This window comes from Zingiber officinale, chromosome 6B (assembly GCF_018446385.1).
Source record: "Zingiber officinale cultivar Zhangliang chromosome 6B, Zo_v1.1, whole genome shotgun sequence".
Classification (NCBI taxonomy): Eukaryota; Viridiplantae; Streptophyta; class Magnoliopsida; order Zingiberales; family Zingiberaceae; genus Zingiber; species Zingiber officinale.
Window position 1 is genome coordinate 40,184,857 of NC_055996.1, and position 17,939 is coordinate 40,202,795.

Consider the following 17,939-nt stretch of genomic DNA (forward strand, 5'->3'; position numbering starts at 1 on the left):
ACCCAAATTCTGTCATTAACTCAATTAACTATAAGCCTCGGATCTAACCTAACCCTAGATTAAATCCAACATTTCATCTTAATCGTTTCAAACAACCACCTGGATTAATTATCCCTAATCATACTAGCAACAAATTCAGTTTTAGGCCAAAACACAAATCAAATCTCCAACATCTTACCCTTACTGTGAGGTCTCCCTTGTTGACCCACGACCGGGAAGAGTGGCTGCTGAAGAATACTTGCTAACCGGAGGTAACTCCTACCGAAGGTCTAGGGTCGGTGCCGCTGTGAATTCACTGCAAAACAATCCCTAGTTAGCGTACCCCTTGTTACTAGAATCTGAACACCAAATCACTACAACCCTAGGATCCAAAATGAAGTGCCTTACCAAATCTTGGTGTCCACAGCTTCCTCTTCGGCTGGAACCCACTTCAACGAAACCTAGTGACTGACGAAGGAAGAAATCGCCAGGGAACTCGGTATTAGGGCACGACAGAATGTGATGGAAAGGTGTCGCGTTGGCCGCTGGCTCGTTGTATCGGCGGTGGTGTGGAATCTCTGGTGCTCACGTGAGGAGGAGAGGTCGGCGGTGTCTGTGGTGCCCGTGCAAGGGAGCAGGGTCGGCGGCTATGGTGTTCGCGTGAGCAGAAGAGGCCGGCGGCTATGGTGCTCGCGTGAGGGAGCGAGATCGGCAGCTGGGGTGCGGGAACTCGCGAGAGGGAGAGGGAAGAATTGGCGATGAATTTGGGGAGAAAGGGTTCGGTGAAGGAGGAGAGGGCAGCTTCGCAAGAAGAGAAGGGAAGGAATTCAGCGATGTGTGAGCTTGGGCATGGACAATGCTTTTATAACTTAGGGATTTTTCTATTAAACTCTAGATCAATTTCTCAATCAACTCTCACATCCGGGTGCCCCAAATAGGTTTTTTCTCAAGCCAATAAATGCATCTTCTCAAAACACGTCACATGAGCTCCAATTAAATTCTAGAAAATTTTTAAAATTTCTAAAAATTTCGTTAAGACTATTTGTCTATTAAATCTTATTATTTAATTATTATATAATATGATATTTTACATGCAGTGGTGACCAAAATGTTGTTACATGATAACCATCATTTTGTCATGATAATTAGGCTCCTATATTTGTGCTTTTTTTATCTCTCTTGTACTTAAATTAGCGATTATATCATATTACATGAGTTAGATTCATTTCTGGGCTTAAATGCAATTTATCTCATATTCGTCATATTTTGTCTAAAGATTTGAATATGGTTTTGTAGGAGCTCAAGCCAAACCACGAACAGAATCAGATTGATTCAAATTGAGCTCAAAGCTAGGGCTAAAGATGAAAAATCATTATGGAGAGATCTAAGTAGTTCATTAAAAATCTGAAAAGATTTGAGTCATCCATCAAACTCAAAGGAGAATAGATCATCATCATCGATCAAGATCTAAAGCATTTGTTCCAGATTTGAAGTGATTCCAGTCGTTGATCTAGAGAGCTATTCTGGCTATTGATGTATATCTGATCAATCCTAGACTTTGTTTCAGATTTGAGATGATCAGATGGCTAAGATTCATTGAGAAGTTACACTAACCCATTTTGATAGCATAGCTTTGCCACTTCTCCCGATCGCGCTTCCTCCACAGCACCACCGACATCGACGCCGCACCTCCTCCACCATCGCCTCACCACCAACCGCTAGCAGCGCTATATCCACCCTCACCACCGCTGGCCAACGGCCACCATATCTCCATCGTCGGTACACCGAGGAAAGGGGCTTCCCTCCCTCCGGTCATCGCCAATCGCCTCATCCATCAAGGTAAGGGCCTTCCCTACCTAATCTTCTTCTCTCCATCTTCTTCTTCGCCAACCATCAGCTGCAATCCATCTGCTTCATCCACCTCCACATCGCCCCATCATCCACTAGAGAGGAGTGGGGCTTCCCTTCCTCAACTAGCGGCTTCTCCTCCACTGATCGGAAACTTTCCATCATCCATTCGAGTAGCTCACAACATCAAATCTGAAGCTCCAACAGATCATCTCACATTTGAACTCCATTATAGCCATCCAAAGCAAGATTGGTACATTTTGTTTAATGTTTCAGTTGATCATCTATTTCTTTGATGTATTTGATTACTTGCTTGAGTTCATGTTTTAATGCTGGTATAAATTCATTGTTGGTTGAATTGTAATAGATTTAACTCCACATGTTTCAGATTTCATATACATAAGGTTTGATTGGATGATGCTCACAAGATATTTGATGGAATGTTTCTTTAAGAAGTTATACTTTAGTTTGGAAATTCCTTTAGTTAGTCGTTTGCATTGTTTTGTTAGTTTTAAATCCATTATGTTTGTGTCCTTCATTTGAATACAATTAGGTTAGATTAGCTTAGGTTTTGCTATAGGTTCTAGGTTTCATTTCATAGATGTTTTCTTGATGTTACTTTTAATTCGTATGCAATTGTAGTTTAAGTTAGGTTAGGTTTTATTATTTGCATTGTCTTACATTCATTAGGATTATATTTCATTACTTGCATTGTTTTTCATTGCTTATTCTTAGAACCCAAAATCCAAACCCCCATTTAACATCAAAATACTAAGCAATAACATATGATCCTAGATTTGCCATACATTTGTCTACATTCCTTGTGAGAGACAACTTGAGTCATCTCTATACTATACTAGTGTAGAGGGGTTCGATATTCATTTGAATTGTAACTGTGTAGTATGACATACACGGTCTATCAATTTTGTCGTCGTTGCCGGGGAGTATAGTGGGATAATTTTAAGATTATTTTTTATTTTTACATAATTTTTTTTAAAAAAAATTTGTTGTTGAGTGCTTAAATGTTTAGATATCCATGTGTTTGATCTTATATATTCCTGTGTATCTTATTTGCTAGTGTTTCAGTGTAAGAAAGAAAATTTCTTTAACTATGGATTCATATTATCAGTATTTTAAAGGTAGGATTGAGAGTCAATACTATCAGCCTAAGCAACCTCATTATTATTAGCCTCAGACTCATTATTATCAGCCAAAACCTCAATACTATCCTCCTATGGAGCAGCAGAACAGCTGAGTCATTTTTAAATACATATAATTCTAATTGGATGGATAATTTATATTTCAGGTTTGAGGGTGTACAAAGCCAGTTCACTGAATCATATCCAGTATATCAGAGCCCATAGGGATTTCAAGATGATCCTATGCCTACTTGGTCATATTCAATCCAGCAGATCAAGCCAAGGAACATTTCAAGGGTTCAGTGAAGAAGTTCTGTAGGATCGTAAGGAATTTAGATATCTCCACAATTACATATTGTCAATTCCACTCAGAGACCATTCCTGATGGGATTGACATGCCTGAGGAGATGAATTGTAGAGATTGTAACATTCTGATGTTACTACTCTATAGGACTCCTCTAGTCTTTTATGTTGTGATGATATAGTTGTTGTTGATCCTAACTTTTCTAATATTGTTGTTGCAGATATTGTAAATGATGCATGCGTTGTTGATGATGAAAGTGTAGGGACTTGCACAGTGAAAGGAATGCCCCAAGAATCACCTCTTTTAGTTGCACCAACACCTGAACTAGATGTTGATGAGGAGAGTGTAGGGACTTGCGCTATAGAGGCAAAGACCCAAGAATCACTTCCTTCGGTTATACCAGCACCTGAGCCAAAGCCCTTACCTAACCAGAAGGAGTCCACAGTCAATATTTTAGAGATTCTAGGTACATTTCATCACGGCAAGGTTAATATCTCTTGTGATCTTTTAGAAAATTCTATGGAGGTTCCTAAGATTGATTGTATTGGATGTGACTCATTTCTCTATCCATTCTTTGTAGAGTCTATTGTGGTTCCATCTCTTTCTTATCTCACATGCGTGTGGGAGGTGTGTTCTTTCCCTAGCCTTGCAGGTTTTCATAGGCTCCCAGATTGGATACTTCTACTAAACTGCTTCCAACCGCTAGGAACTAAAGAGAAAATGGTAGAGGAAGCGACAATCACTTCAGCTCAGAATATTCCACAACCGAGTTGGATCTACACCTCAACCGACTCCAACTACTAGGAAGGACCATTCCACTGCCGGCGTGGCTCCTACTTTTGAATCTCTTACAACGTCGGGAATAAAGAGGAGTTCGTTCCTTTCTTTTCTTTTCCTTGCTTATCTTTATTTTTACACTTATACGGTTGTTTGCTTTCATACCTCATTTTCCTACTCTACATTTTTTTTTTGTTTTCCATTTAGGCACTTTGTTTGGTTTTGTTTTGAAATAATTCCCTATGCATTCCTATGTAATACCTTGAGAATCTTAAAAACTAATTAAATTTGATTGTCGAGTTGTGGCGATATTTTTTTCATGATTGAATCTTTTACTTGCATTTAGTAATTTGTATGTGATGGATTCTATTTTGATTGATTGATTGTAATTGACAAATTAACTAGTGAGGACCACTTTCAAACCTATTATTGATCTTTTCTTTTGTGTGATGGTACTCATGGCAAATAATACTCTAGAACTTGCTTTGTTTCTTTTTGAAACCATAGTAACATATGCCTACATGAAAACGATGAAAGATATTTTTCATTCTTGTTTCCTCTTAATTTCCAATTTCTTTCTCCACAAAACATTTCCATCTAGCATTCAAATCTTTGATCACCTTTGCTTGCTTTATTTCCTTGAGAGTTTGGATGATGACTTGACGAGTTATTTTGCTAAGACGGTCAAAAATTTAAGTGTGGGGGGAAGAAACGAGTGGTTCGCATTTGCTAGAAAATTTTGAGGATTTTGGAGGTTTTCATGAGTGCAGATTTCTGTTTTTTGAGACTACTGTTATCAGATGTGGCTGGAAGTAATCATTCACAGTAGCTTGCAATTGGAGAGTGATGGGGAAAAAAAGAGAAGAAAATAACCGAGAAAAAAAAACTGGAATTGTCAAAGATTGTTGATGAGTTGGGGAGTGTCAATGAGAAGTTGGTGTTGAGAAAAAAAAAATATTGAGAAGAGTTTAAAAGGAAGGATGGCTGGGTTTCTGCAGGACCTAATCCAATTCGTCATTTGTTGAAATTTTCAGAATGTTAGGGATTTGATGTAAGGCATTGAGTCCGGAAATTGCTAAATCTGAATTCTGGAATTGAAATGCAATAGTTCATGCCTCAAAACACTTGCATTGTGCCAATTTTAAATATTGATTATGCCCAGCAGTGACTCAAATTCAAACTCCTACTATTGCAGTGCTACATGAGCTTTTTGTCCGAACTAAATTCTTCATTGAAATAAAGTTGGAATTTCCGTGGATCTTCAATTCTGAAACTCTGAATTGGATTATGGATTACTGAATTGTAGTTCTTTGAGAATTGGATTGGAATATGATCTTAGAAGCTGCAGCTGAAGCAATGGTGATTTTTCTCTTTGTGTCCTGTTAGCCTAGTATCAGTTGATATCATCTTTAAAAACTTAACTCTTCATGACCTAGCTGTTGGAATAGAAGTTAGAAACTGAAATCTGAAAACCATAATTCAGGAAATCAGTTTCATTCCTGAATTTTCTATGGCATAATTTCTGAAGTTGGTTTCTTGAATTCATAAGTGCAAGATGAATTCAAATTTGGGAAGCTTCCATGCTGCTGTTGTCATCATCACTACAATGTTTAAAAAACAACAGGATAAGTAAACTGTAATGCAGAAATTGTTAGTTTTGATGTGTGTGAATTGTGAAAAGCAGAAAACTCTGCTTGTCAAAGCGTGAATCGGATTTCTGTGACTTCAGTGAAGCTAAATTCTGAAATGTATAGCTGCACATCTGAAATGGTTGAAGCTTTGATGGATTCTGAGAATTCCAGAACTTGACAAGGAAAAAACAAAATGTATGGAACTAATCTATTGCATGCCAAGTCCTTACATAGTTTTGCTCACAAGTGAAGTTTCTATCCTAATAGTTATTTGTTGTCCTCTTCTCACCATGTCCCATGCTATTCAGGAAGTGTCGAATACATAAATCCAAATTCTGAAACTGATGTCCAGGGAACTTAAAAGTCTGGTCAGTGAAAAAAAAAAATGGTTAATATCACTGGTACCTGATCAGAGTTTATGCAGAGGATTACATGAGAGAAACAAAAAAAATCTCAAGGAACTAGTTGGTGCCAAATTGTACTGGGATTTCTGGACAGCAACAATAAGAATTCAGCTCCCTATCATGACAGTACTAAAGGAGAGCCTTGGTTAAGCTGAAATTTTCATAACTTAAGCTGGAACTACCTTAACTCTTAATCCGAAACTTAAGTCCAAGGATCTGTTTTCTGCAAAGGCTGAGAAGAGTTGAGCTTTGCATCAATTTGAAAAAAACAATTGCTAACAGAAGAACAGGAGCAATTTCAGGAATTAAGTTTTCAGAATCTTATTCAGCACAATTGAAAGTCTAAACCTGATCTCTGGAATTCTGCCATCAAGTAAAGTTGTTGACAGCTTCAATGCTTTAAGATCCTACTGAATTTGAGTCTCTGAAATCAGAATTGACAGGAAATCAAGAACCAGAATTTAAACTTGTTGAAAACTGCCAGAAATCAGATGGTCAGGGAGTTTAAACTGTGGATCCGATTGGAATTTCTATGTGCCAAATCTGTTTCAAGGATTTGTGCCAAGAATCTGTGAAATGCAGGAACCAGAAAAAATAGGAACTAGTATGTGCCAAATCTAAATGGTGTGTCTGAACAACAGCAAATTTTGAAATGCAGAAATTTTGTTGAAACTAAATTCTGGAAATGTTTAGCTGGATTTAATACCTTGAGTTCGATACTTCACTGCACATTTTAACTAGAGATACTCAACTGCTGGAAATGATGAGACACATAACAATGGAATCAGATTATCTAAATAAGGAATAGGGAATTGATTTATTACTTGGCACACTATAGCTACACACTGGAACTCTAAAATCTGATCAGCTGCTTAATCTGAAATTTGAAGTAACAGGAGTTTAGAATTCAGCCCAATTCTGGAGTTCTTGTGTATGAGTTTTGAATTTATAAATTGCAGGACTGATCTCAAAATAATGGTAAGGAAGAGTATCAAATGGAAGAGGAGCTGACTTCTTTGCTTTTCAAGTGTTCCTGATCTACTAGGATTTATTCTTAGATGCACATTGAAGTGGATAACTCATCAAGTTTATTCTTCCAATACTCTCACTTTTACTTTTTGAATTTCTTTCTCCTAACATTTTGTTTGCTTCATTTCGATTCTCTTTAACTACATTTCGATTCACAATGGTAGAAAATGAGCAAGCTTATGGTAGTGAAGTATTGTGAGTAGCTTTTGAGTGGAACTCTATCTTTACACATATTTTTGAGAGCTAGAAATGAAATATTACCTTGTGAAGCTCTTTTCATGGTTAGTCTATTAAAGTTGTTTGATGTCACCATGCTTGTTGACTAGTGTAATGTTTAGATTCATTGTAGCAAAAGGTGGAATCTACTACCCCAACTGCCCCACACGGCCGACCATATGATCATTTGTGAGGAGATAAATCGGGAAGCTACAATTGGTCACTACGAGGAGGACATTTTTCTCTGCTTTGCCGAGATTCGACCTCTTGCCCATTGTAGCAATATCTACCCGCAGTAGCCAACTCAATCATGTCCCGAGGATAATAATGTTTGGATTCATGAATGTTTTGATCTGTGTAAATTTGATGGTCCTATGTAATTTACTTTTACTATCTTCATAGTATTGCTAGGGAATTGCATTGGAGATGATTTTTAGTTTGTTTCTTATTTATGTTTACTTGTCCGGGACATATAAGAATAAGTGTTGAGGATTTTGACAACCATCATTTTGTCATGATAATTAAGCTCCTATATTTGTGCCTTTTGATCTCTCTTGTTCTTAAATGAGCGATTATATCATATTACACGAGCTAGATTCATTTCTACGCTTAAATGCAATTTATCTCATATGGGTCATATTTTGTCAAAAAATTTGAAATATGATTTTGTAGGAGCTCAAGCCAAGCTATAGACCAAGTCAGATCGATTCAAATTGAGCTCAAAGCTAGGGCTAAGAAAGGAGAATCATTATGGAGTGATCTAGGCCGTTCATTCAAGATATGAGAAGATCTGAGTCATCCATCAAGATATGTTCCATCAACCTCAAGGGAGAGTAGATCATCATCATCGATCAAGATATGAAGCCTTGGATCCAAATTTGAAGTGATTCCAGTTGTTGATCTAGATCCGAAGTTATTCTAGCCATTGATGTAGATTTGATCAATCCTGGACTTTGATTCAGATATGAGACAATCAGACGGCTGAGATTCAATTGAGAAGTTACAGTAATCCATTTTGACGAAGCACAGTAGCTTCTTCTTTGCCACTTCTCTAATTTGCGCTTCCGCTACAACACCATCGACATCGACGCCACACCTCCACCATCGCCTCACCAACAATGGCTAGCGGCACCATATCCACCCTCACCACTGCCAGCCTAGCTTCATCTCACCTTATCTTTCCCGAAGCTCATCTCCGATCAGTTGGATGCCACCATTATCTCCATCATCGGCACGCCGAGGAAAGGGGCTTGATAGTAGAAGTCTAGGCAAGTTAAGGACTATGGATGATTAGCAAGTGTAAAAACCTTGGTAGGTCAAGGAGAGTTGATGATTAACAAATGTAGAAGTCAAGGTAGGTCAAGAGTAACTAGATCCTTAGTAGTGATGAAGTTCTGACAAGAAAAGATTGACGGGATGTTATATAAAGAGGAAGCCCAAAAGACTGGCCACTAGACAGATACATGAAAGTTGGTAGGTCAACTTTGACTTGTGTTTGGGCAAATGAAAGTTTTAGGGGATCAAGATTGATATGAGCTTGGGCAAAGGATGAATTCCCGAAGGCTAGACCTCTAGGCATCAAAAGTCCTTGTAAGTCAAGATCGACCAATAATTAGGAAATATATAAAGTCTCAAGAAAATGGTCTTTAGGTATAGGTATTAGAAGTCCTAATAATTTGTCGACTGATATAAGATATTGGTAAATATAAATTGTAAATGGAAACACGACTTATAGATTAATAGTTTCACATTGATTGAGTGACATTATGATTGATCGATTCTACAGAGGAGGTGTGAATCCAGAACCTTAATTACATTGACCCAAAAATACCACTGCACTCCTTTGACTGGTCAGGGTATGACATATCCACGTACATCAGTCAATATGTGCTACATTTCTCTTTTGCTTACCAGCCTAAAGCTTGTCACGTGGCATTGTATAAGCATCATGCTACTGGTCATTCCATGCAAAGCATGGCTGTGCATAGATGCCACTTGCATACCACCTGTCTTGCAGGAAGGAAGCTCACGTTGCATGCTTCCTCCACTTGCCTTCACATGAGCATGACACATGCTCAAGTGCCACAATGCAAGTTGCAAGGCAAGCCTATAAAGAGGAGTAGCAAGCAGTGAGTAGAGTAAGCTTAAATAAAAGCTGCATTTTCTTTCTTCATACTAAAGAGAAAAAGAATAGCAGAAGCAATTCTATGTGTGCAAGAGAGCTCCAATCCCTCAGTTATTTCTTGTCTTTTTGTGGAGTAATTTTTTCAGTAGATATGCATGATAACGCTCAGATATATGATGTACATAAATTATATATACTTTTATACATGTTCTAACGTATATCTATTTGTATATGAACATAATCTATATTTATTGCGCTATATTTCATTATAATATCATATTTCCATTCCTTTTATTTGGAGATATGCTCTTTGCTTATTTTGATTGACAAGATGTGATTTGGAGTGAAAACAGAGCAAAAGATGCACATTGGAGCAACTTGTAAAAATCCAGCTCAGGCAGTGTGACCCACACGGTCGTATGGCCTTACCCGTGCAAATCAAGCTTTGGTCATATGAACTCACACGACTGTGTCATACTCCAGAAGAGAAGCAACACACAGCCGTGTGAATCCACACGACCATGTGGCCGGACCAGATGAGGAGCAGCACACGGCTGTGTGATCCCACATGACTGTGTCATCCATCCAAAGACAAAGAGGAACACGTGAAACCACACGGCTGTGCCATCTGACTAGAGACCAAGAAGAACTTGGTCGTGTGGATTCCACATGGCCGTGTGGAGGAGAAGCCGAGGTCGTGTCACATTTCCAAAGAAGAAGCAGAGTTAGGCTGTGTCAATCCACATAGGTTATGTGGAAGCTCCAGAGAATAAGACCAAACCAGAGCCAAGGCAACACATGGTATTGTGAATTCACACGGTCGTGTCACGGCCCGTGCAAGGGTTGTGTCAAGTGCTATAAAAGGGGGTTTCTCTCCTTTTCATGAATCTTTTGGCTTAGGGCTTGCCCGCATTCCTTGTAGAAGGGTTCTCTCCCTTAGGGGAATCCTAGAAGTCTCATCTTCATTGATCTGTCCATCTCCGGAGCAAGGGAGAGTTTCTAAGGATGCTACGCTTCAAAAATAAGCATCCTCTTATCTCTCAATCCATGTTTTGAGTTGTAGATGTTATATTTATCATCTCTTGGTTGTAATTCCCTTGCAATGGAGTAAATCTCTAGATCTAGGATGTAGGAAGTAGTTATGATGTGATTGCGGATGTATGAACTATGTGTTTAGACATTTTCTTATTCAATGAAGTGTTTATGTCATGATTTATGTGTTTTGTGCCTTGTACATGTTTGACGAAATGTGTGTGTGGTAGATGCATGTGGATTGTGATGGATTTATCTCTATATTAAGGTTGCTACTAGACTGGATAATTAGGGGATCCTTAGTGACAAAGGATACTCATTCAACCGGACATATTATGCCCTTAGTGACAGAGGGCATCGATACTTATCCACTTTCTAGAGTCAAAAGATCTTAACATAGGGACTAATCCTTGTTAGGGCATTCCAATTGGAGTGGATACTTCGGTGCTACCATTGGGAAGTACATTAGATAACTCTAAAAACGTATGACCGGCACCCTGTGACAGAGGATAACCCTTTAACCGGACTTTCTAGAGTTGCTTTTTTACTTAATGGTATTAGGACTCGGGTAGACTCTCCAGTGCAACCTGTGCGGGATTGTGCCGGACTTTGATTAGAATCCCTACACAAATGTAAACATGGAGTTAAGGATATGAATAATGCATAAGGACATTAATTAGCATCATGGTGAAATCGAAATCCTAGTATCTATCCATCCCCAAATCCAACTCTCCCTCTTTCTCTACTCCTTACACTCTCTCTTTCCTTCTCTCTCTCCATCTCTTTATTCTTTCTCTTACTCTCTTTTCCAACCAACCTTACATTTGTCTAGATAATTCGCAGTACGAAATTAACTAGTACTTAATCAACAGTTCCTGTAGGTTCGATATCTTTTTGTCACTGACGACGAAACCGTGCATTTGCGGTTCATAACAATATACACTCAGTTCGCCACATCAACATGTGCTAGGTTGTGTTGTGGTTTCGTCGTTTTATCCTGGGAAACAAACATCCAAGCGTGATCTCTTAGCACCGCCAGAGGGGACGAATCTATTTTAAGGAGACTACCTCGCTGCAAGACTCGGCATCTTTTGTTCCTCGGGAGACACTCCTCACGTAACTCGAACACAGGCTCCGTGATTGTTCGACGTTCGTCTTGAGCTGTCGACAATAGCGTCCTCGACTTGACACTTGGAGAACTCACCAACACAGCATCGTGGCGATCGACCTACTCAGCCAAGCCAACAACTTGAGATTATCAGCTTAAGTCATCTTGACAAAGAAGTAAGTACTGTCCCTCCGACAGATTGTGGATAGAGTTCCAACACGCTGCTCCAACATAAGATAGATGAGGAAGTCCAAGAGACATAGGGTTTCTTGGCATGACATTGCTTCAATTTTAAAAGTGGCCAAACTCAGTATTAGGGGGCAAGAGTTTTTTATTAGACAAGTTTGTAATCAACAATTAAATTCTCAAATACTATAGTGAACTAGTCAACTGAATGGAATATTAGTTGACTTAAGTAGTCATTGTAGACCTAGGAAGTCAATTATATGCAGGTTCAGATAGCAGCATCCAATCAATTGAATTAAGTTAACAGTCAATTGATCAGGTGTATTCTAAAATACAATAAGTATCCTATAAAAATAGGAAAATTTAGGGATTTTGGCAACTGGATCAAATGGTAGTGCATTCCGGAGTTAGCTTGAGCAATCCAAAGCAAAAAGAAAACGAAAACAAGTTAATGCACAGTGTCATGGCAATTCATTTATATTGTATTCTTTTATTTTATCTTGTATTTTATATTCCTTGTATTGGATGTAAGTATTAAATATTGTAAAAGCTTTCTCTACTTTTGTAAGGAACCTGATAATGCTAAAATATGTCTCCGGAGTCATGGTGTCATGATAGGACATTCAGATTGTCTCTCATATATCCACGGTTCGAACTCCAACTACGATATATTTACAGGAATTTTTCCTCCAAATGGGAGACATAATCAAAGGATGCTGGGCTTCTAGGCTGGTCGTCGTGTGCACTTCTCAATTTACCCTGATGACTGATAGGAAACTTCCGTGGGATCAAACTGGTCACCTAGAGATAGTCAATGACACTAATTGGGATTATCAAATTTTTTTTTTTTTTTTTGAGAATGCTAAAATATAAAAACTTTCAAGAGTGGTCATGAAATAGGACCGGGATTGTCAAACCACATAAAATTGATTTATTTGTATTGTGTACTTGTATTTTTGTACTTCTTGTTTGTATTTTTTTCCCATTACATACTAATCATATGTAAACATGAGCATGATTCAAATGAGCATCTATTCACCTCTCTAGTCGCTTCTCCGATGTTCTAAGAAAACACACACATCAAATCAACATGCAAGATCCAACATAAACTCTTTGAATAAACATTGAAACTTAAAATTGAATGCAGCCACTTAATGCATCATTGCACCAACGCATGTGTCATGGAAAAGCATATGCTCACAAGGGACACTTTTTCGACTTGATAAAAGGGAAGAGCTTCATCTTAATAAAAGTTCAACTCAAGGATGCAATTCCATTCCCAAATAGCCCAAATCAAGAGGATTCGATGGTAACTAGCTTATATTGAGTGAACTCGAACCTAGTAGTTTGGATCAAGGAGATGTTATTAGATTTAAGGGAGTTTCATGCTCTTTAAATGAAAATAAGTTTTAAAGTTAAACCTTTTTTATTTTTTTATTTATCATATTTATTTATTTCTAACTTTTATATATATATATATATATATATATATATATACCCTTTTATAATTAAATGATAATTATATAAGTTTGATTTTAATTAATGTATTTAAATTAATTATTATTATTTGACAAACTCCGCCCATGACGACCGGTCATGGTGGGTCCCAAGCCCGGATAAAGGAGGAGAGTTGCGTTAGATTGCCAATCAGATTCAAAACTATGACAAATATTCAATGAATGGATCCATTAAACTATTGTGCTAATGCTAGGTTGTTCCTCGGAAGGAACGCATTGCAGGGTCCGACTGTAACATTTCGGCAAGGACCGCTACATTTCCAGAACTCGGGTGTAGTGTTAAATATGCAAGAGTTCGCGTTACAATGTCTGATTATAACGTCTCAGGAAGGACCGTTACATCTCCATGAGAACTTGGGTGTAGTATTAAATAGGTAAGAGTTCTCACACCATAGGTTGGATAAGAATAAATATGATAGGAAAACTAATAATCTAAGATTTGTAACATGGAACATAGGAACTCTCACTAGTAAATCAATGGAGGTAGTAGATATGATGATTAGGAGAAGAATTAGTATTTTGTGTCTACAAGAGACAAAATGGGCAGGCGAGAAGGCAAAGATGATAGAGACCTCAGGTTTTAAGTTATGGTACACTGGAAAAAGTAAAATAAGAAATGGAGTGAGTATTATTGTAGATAGTTTATCAAAGAATGAAGTTGTAAGAGTAGTTAGAAAAGGGGAAAGAATTATAGCTCTTAAGATAACAGTAGTGAAAGAAACTATGAACATAATTAGCGTATATGCATCACGGGTAAGATTAGATGAAGTTACCAAATCAAGATTTTGGGAAGACTTAGATGAAATATTACAAAATATTCTACCAAATGAAATGATTTTAATATAAGAAGATCTAAATGGGCATGTCAGAGTAAAAAATAAGGAATATGAGAGAGTACATGAGAGTTATGGGTTTGGAACGAGGAATGAGGAAGGGAAAACTATATTAGATTTTGTGATAACATATAACCTTATATTAACTAATACGTTTTTTTAAGAAAAGAGAAGAACACTTAGTCACATTCAAAAGTGGGAATAATAAATCATAAATTGGCTTTCTTATGGTTAGGAAGAAGGATAGAAAGATTTGTAAAGATTGCAAAGTCATCCCTAGAGAAAGCTTAACTACCCAACATAAGGTAGTAATGTTGGATATATGCCTTAAACATAGTATCAATAGAAAGAAAATATATATAATTCCTAGAATTAAGTGGTGGAAGTTAAAGGATGGGAAGCAAAATATATTTAAGGAGAAGGTAGAAGTACAAGCATTAGGTGAAATATACGATGACTCTAATACAACATGGGATAAGATGGTATCAAAGTTGAAAATAGTAGCTAAGAGTGTACTCAGTGAGTCAAAGGGACATGCACCACTAAGTAAAGAATCTTGGTGGTGGAATGAGAAAGTACAAGAGAAAGTGAAGGAAAAACGAATAGATTATAATGAATTATATATTTGTAAGACCGAGGAAAACTTTAAAAAATATACAATAACTAAGAAAGAAGCTAAGAAAGTAGTGAGTGAAATAAAAAATGAAACTTTTGAACGATTATATCAAAAATTAGATACAAAAGAAGGGGAAAGAGACATTTATAGAATAGCTTAAGTGAGAGAAAGGAAAACAAGAGATCTTAGCCAAATAAAATGTATTAAAGATGAATGTAATAGGGTATTAGTAAACGATGGAGAAATAAAAGAGCGGTGAAAGAGATATTTTCATCAACTTTTTAATGAAGGTTTAGGTGACCAACTTAACTTAGATAATTTAAGTAGGTCAAATGAGCATAGAATTTTATTTTTTTATTGTAGAATTCAAACTTTAGAAGTAAAACAAACTTTGAATGAGATTCACAATGGAAAAGTTGTTGGATCAGACGATATTCCGATAGAGGTATGGAAGTGCTTAGGGAAACAAGATATTGAATGACTTACAAAATTATTTAACATAATATTGAAAATGAAAAAAATGTCTGATCAATGGAGGATAAGTACTTTAGTTCCCTTATATAAGAACAAGGGAGACATACCAAATTGTGTAAATTATAGGGCTATTAAACTAATGAGTTATACTATGAAACTTTGGGAAAAAATAATAGAAAAAAGATTAAGGAGATCACAGTGACAATTAATCAATTTGGGTTCATGTCTGGAAGGTCGACAATAGAAGTTATACATCTTCTTAGACAATTAATTAAAAAATATCGGAAGCAAAAACAAGATCTACACATGATATTCATTGACTTAGAAAAAGTTTATGATAGAGTTTCAAGAGAAATTATATGAAGAATTTTAGAAAAGAGATGTGTTAGCGTAACATATATTGAACTAATTAAAGATATGCATAAGGATGTAACGACCAGAGTAAAGACTTCAGGCGGAGTAACTGAAGCATTTCCAATAAAGATTTACATCAAGGATCATCTCTAAGTCCCTATCTTTTTATACTAATTATGGATGAACTCACTGCGCACATTCAAAACACAGTACCGAAGTGCATGTTGTTTGCAGATGATATTATTTTGACAGTTGAAACATGTGAAGGAATAAATGCTAAAGTAGAATCTTGGAGGGAAACACTAGAAGGGAAAGGTTTTAAGCTTAGTAGATTAAAGACATAATATATATAATTTAAGTTTAGCAATATTAGAAGTAATGAAACAATTGTTAAAATAGGAGAGGACGACTTGCCCGGAACTGAGAGATTTAAATATTTAGGATTATTTTTGTAAAACGATGGAGGGATTTAGAGAGATGTCTTACATAGAATACAAGCAAGATGGGTGAAATGGAGAGCAGCGTCGAGTGTTTTATGTGATGGTAAAGTATCTCTTAAACTTAAAGGTAAGTTCTATAAAATCGCAGTTAGACCTGCTATGTTATATGGAACTAAATGTTAGGCTATGACTTGAGCATATGAGTAGAAGATGAGGATATTAAGGTGGATGTGTGGATATACGAGGATATGGACAAAATAAGAAATTAGAGCATTAGAGAGAAAGTCGGAGTTGCATCTATTGAGGAAAAACTCTGAGAGACACGTTTAAGATGGTACGGACATGTACTTAGACGAGTAATAAATGCTCCAGTTAGGCAATGTGAAACTATGATAAACATGCATATCAAAAGAGCAAGAGGAAGAATAAAAAAGACGTTGTTAGCAACAATAAAATAAGATAAAATTTATTTAAATATAGATGATGATATAATTGGAGATACAGCTCAATGGCGTAAAAAGATGTATGCAGTTGACCTCACATAGTAGGAAAAAGCTTGATTATTATTATTATTGTTGTAGTATTATTTGACAAGCTTGATGTTGAATGTGCAACGTTAGATTTTATTATCACACTCATAAGGATGTACTAGAGTTTGGTATGGGTTAGATGTGAATGAAATTGTGCCGAGTTGTCATTCCAATTATGAGCATATCAAGCATAGAGATTCATCACCATGCATTAAATTTTTTTTTTCAAAATCTTATTTAATAAAAAAAATACTTCTGTATTTTCTGAATTATTACCATAGATTTGCAATTGTGAACCATCTTATCTATCAAGGTAGAAAACCTTTAATTTCCATCACATTCAGCAAGTTTAACCAATTAACCATCTCATAGACTTTTTCTATAATCAATTCTAATCATCTGGCACCTCCTTTTATTATTGTGAGTCACCTTTTTACTCGTGCCACGCTAATTAACAATTTCACCAATTCAGTAGTAACAATCTGTCGTATAATTTAATTTTTAAGTGTTATGGACTGAAAATCATCTGCATCCATCTTCAATCTGATTTGCTCAATAAACACTCTCATTTTTCAGACTATTCTGTCACACGCACAAAAAAAAAAAAAAAAAAAATTCAAAATTCAAGGGGCGTTTGATTTAGGGGAATAGAAATGGGGAATGAGAATGTGAATTATTGATTGTCATTGTTAATGTTTTGATTATGAGAATAGGAATACAAATAAGAGAATGAATCCTTGAAATTAGGTAATAACTCATTCCCATGTACCTCCCCTTCAATGAGACATTACCCCATTTTCATCAATCAAAATATTCCCTTAACCTTGATCTAAAATTAAAATTTTCTCCCTTAATATCAAATATCAAAATTTATTTATTTATTTTTTCTTTCGTATCACTTCTCTTTCCTTGTTCTCTCTCATCATATTTTTTCTCTCATCATATTTTCTCTCTCGTCATTTTATCACACACTTTCTCTCTCCTTAATCTCTCCTATCACACTCTTTTTTTCTCATTACACTCTCTCTCATCATACTTTCTCTCTCCTCAATCTCTTCCATCGCACTTTCTTCCTTCTTTTTTTCTCATCATACTTTCTCACTCCTCAATCTCTCCCATCACACTCTCTTTTCTCTTTTTTTCTTATCACACTTTCACTCTCATCACATTTTCTCTCTCCTCAATCTCTCTTGTCATACTCCCTCCTTTTTTTCCTCAACACACTTTCGCTCTCATTATACTTTCTCTCTCCTCAATCTCTCCCATCACACTCACTGTTCTCTTTTTTCTCATCACACTTTCTCTCTCATCTTACTTTCTCTCACCATACTTTCTCTCTCCTCAATCTCTCTCATCACACTCTCTCTCCTCATTTTTTCTCATTACATTTTCTCTCT

General features: G+C 36.5%; 1 long non-coding RNA gene across 5 annotated transcripts; it reads left to right on the forward strand.

Annotated features, from left to right (window-relative positions):
• Positions 1-1,548: 1,548 nt before the first annotated feature.
• Positions 1,549-8,374, forward strand: LOC121992369. 5 transcript variants are annotated; one of them, XR_006114864.1, is made up of 3 exons: positions 1,549-3,289; positions 3,491-4,142; positions 8,000-8,374. It is a non-coding gene; the product is annotated as an uncharacterized LOC121992369 (long non-coding RNA). The 5 variants fall into 5 exon arrangements; XR_006114862.1 differs by lacking the exon at positions 8,000-8,374 and adding an exon at positions 7,450-7,893; XR_006114863.1 differs by lacking the exon at positions 8,000-8,374 and having other exon boundaries at positions 1,549-2,080; positions 3,134-3,289; positions 3,491-5,505.
• Positions 8,375-17,939: the final 9,565 nt, after the last annotated feature.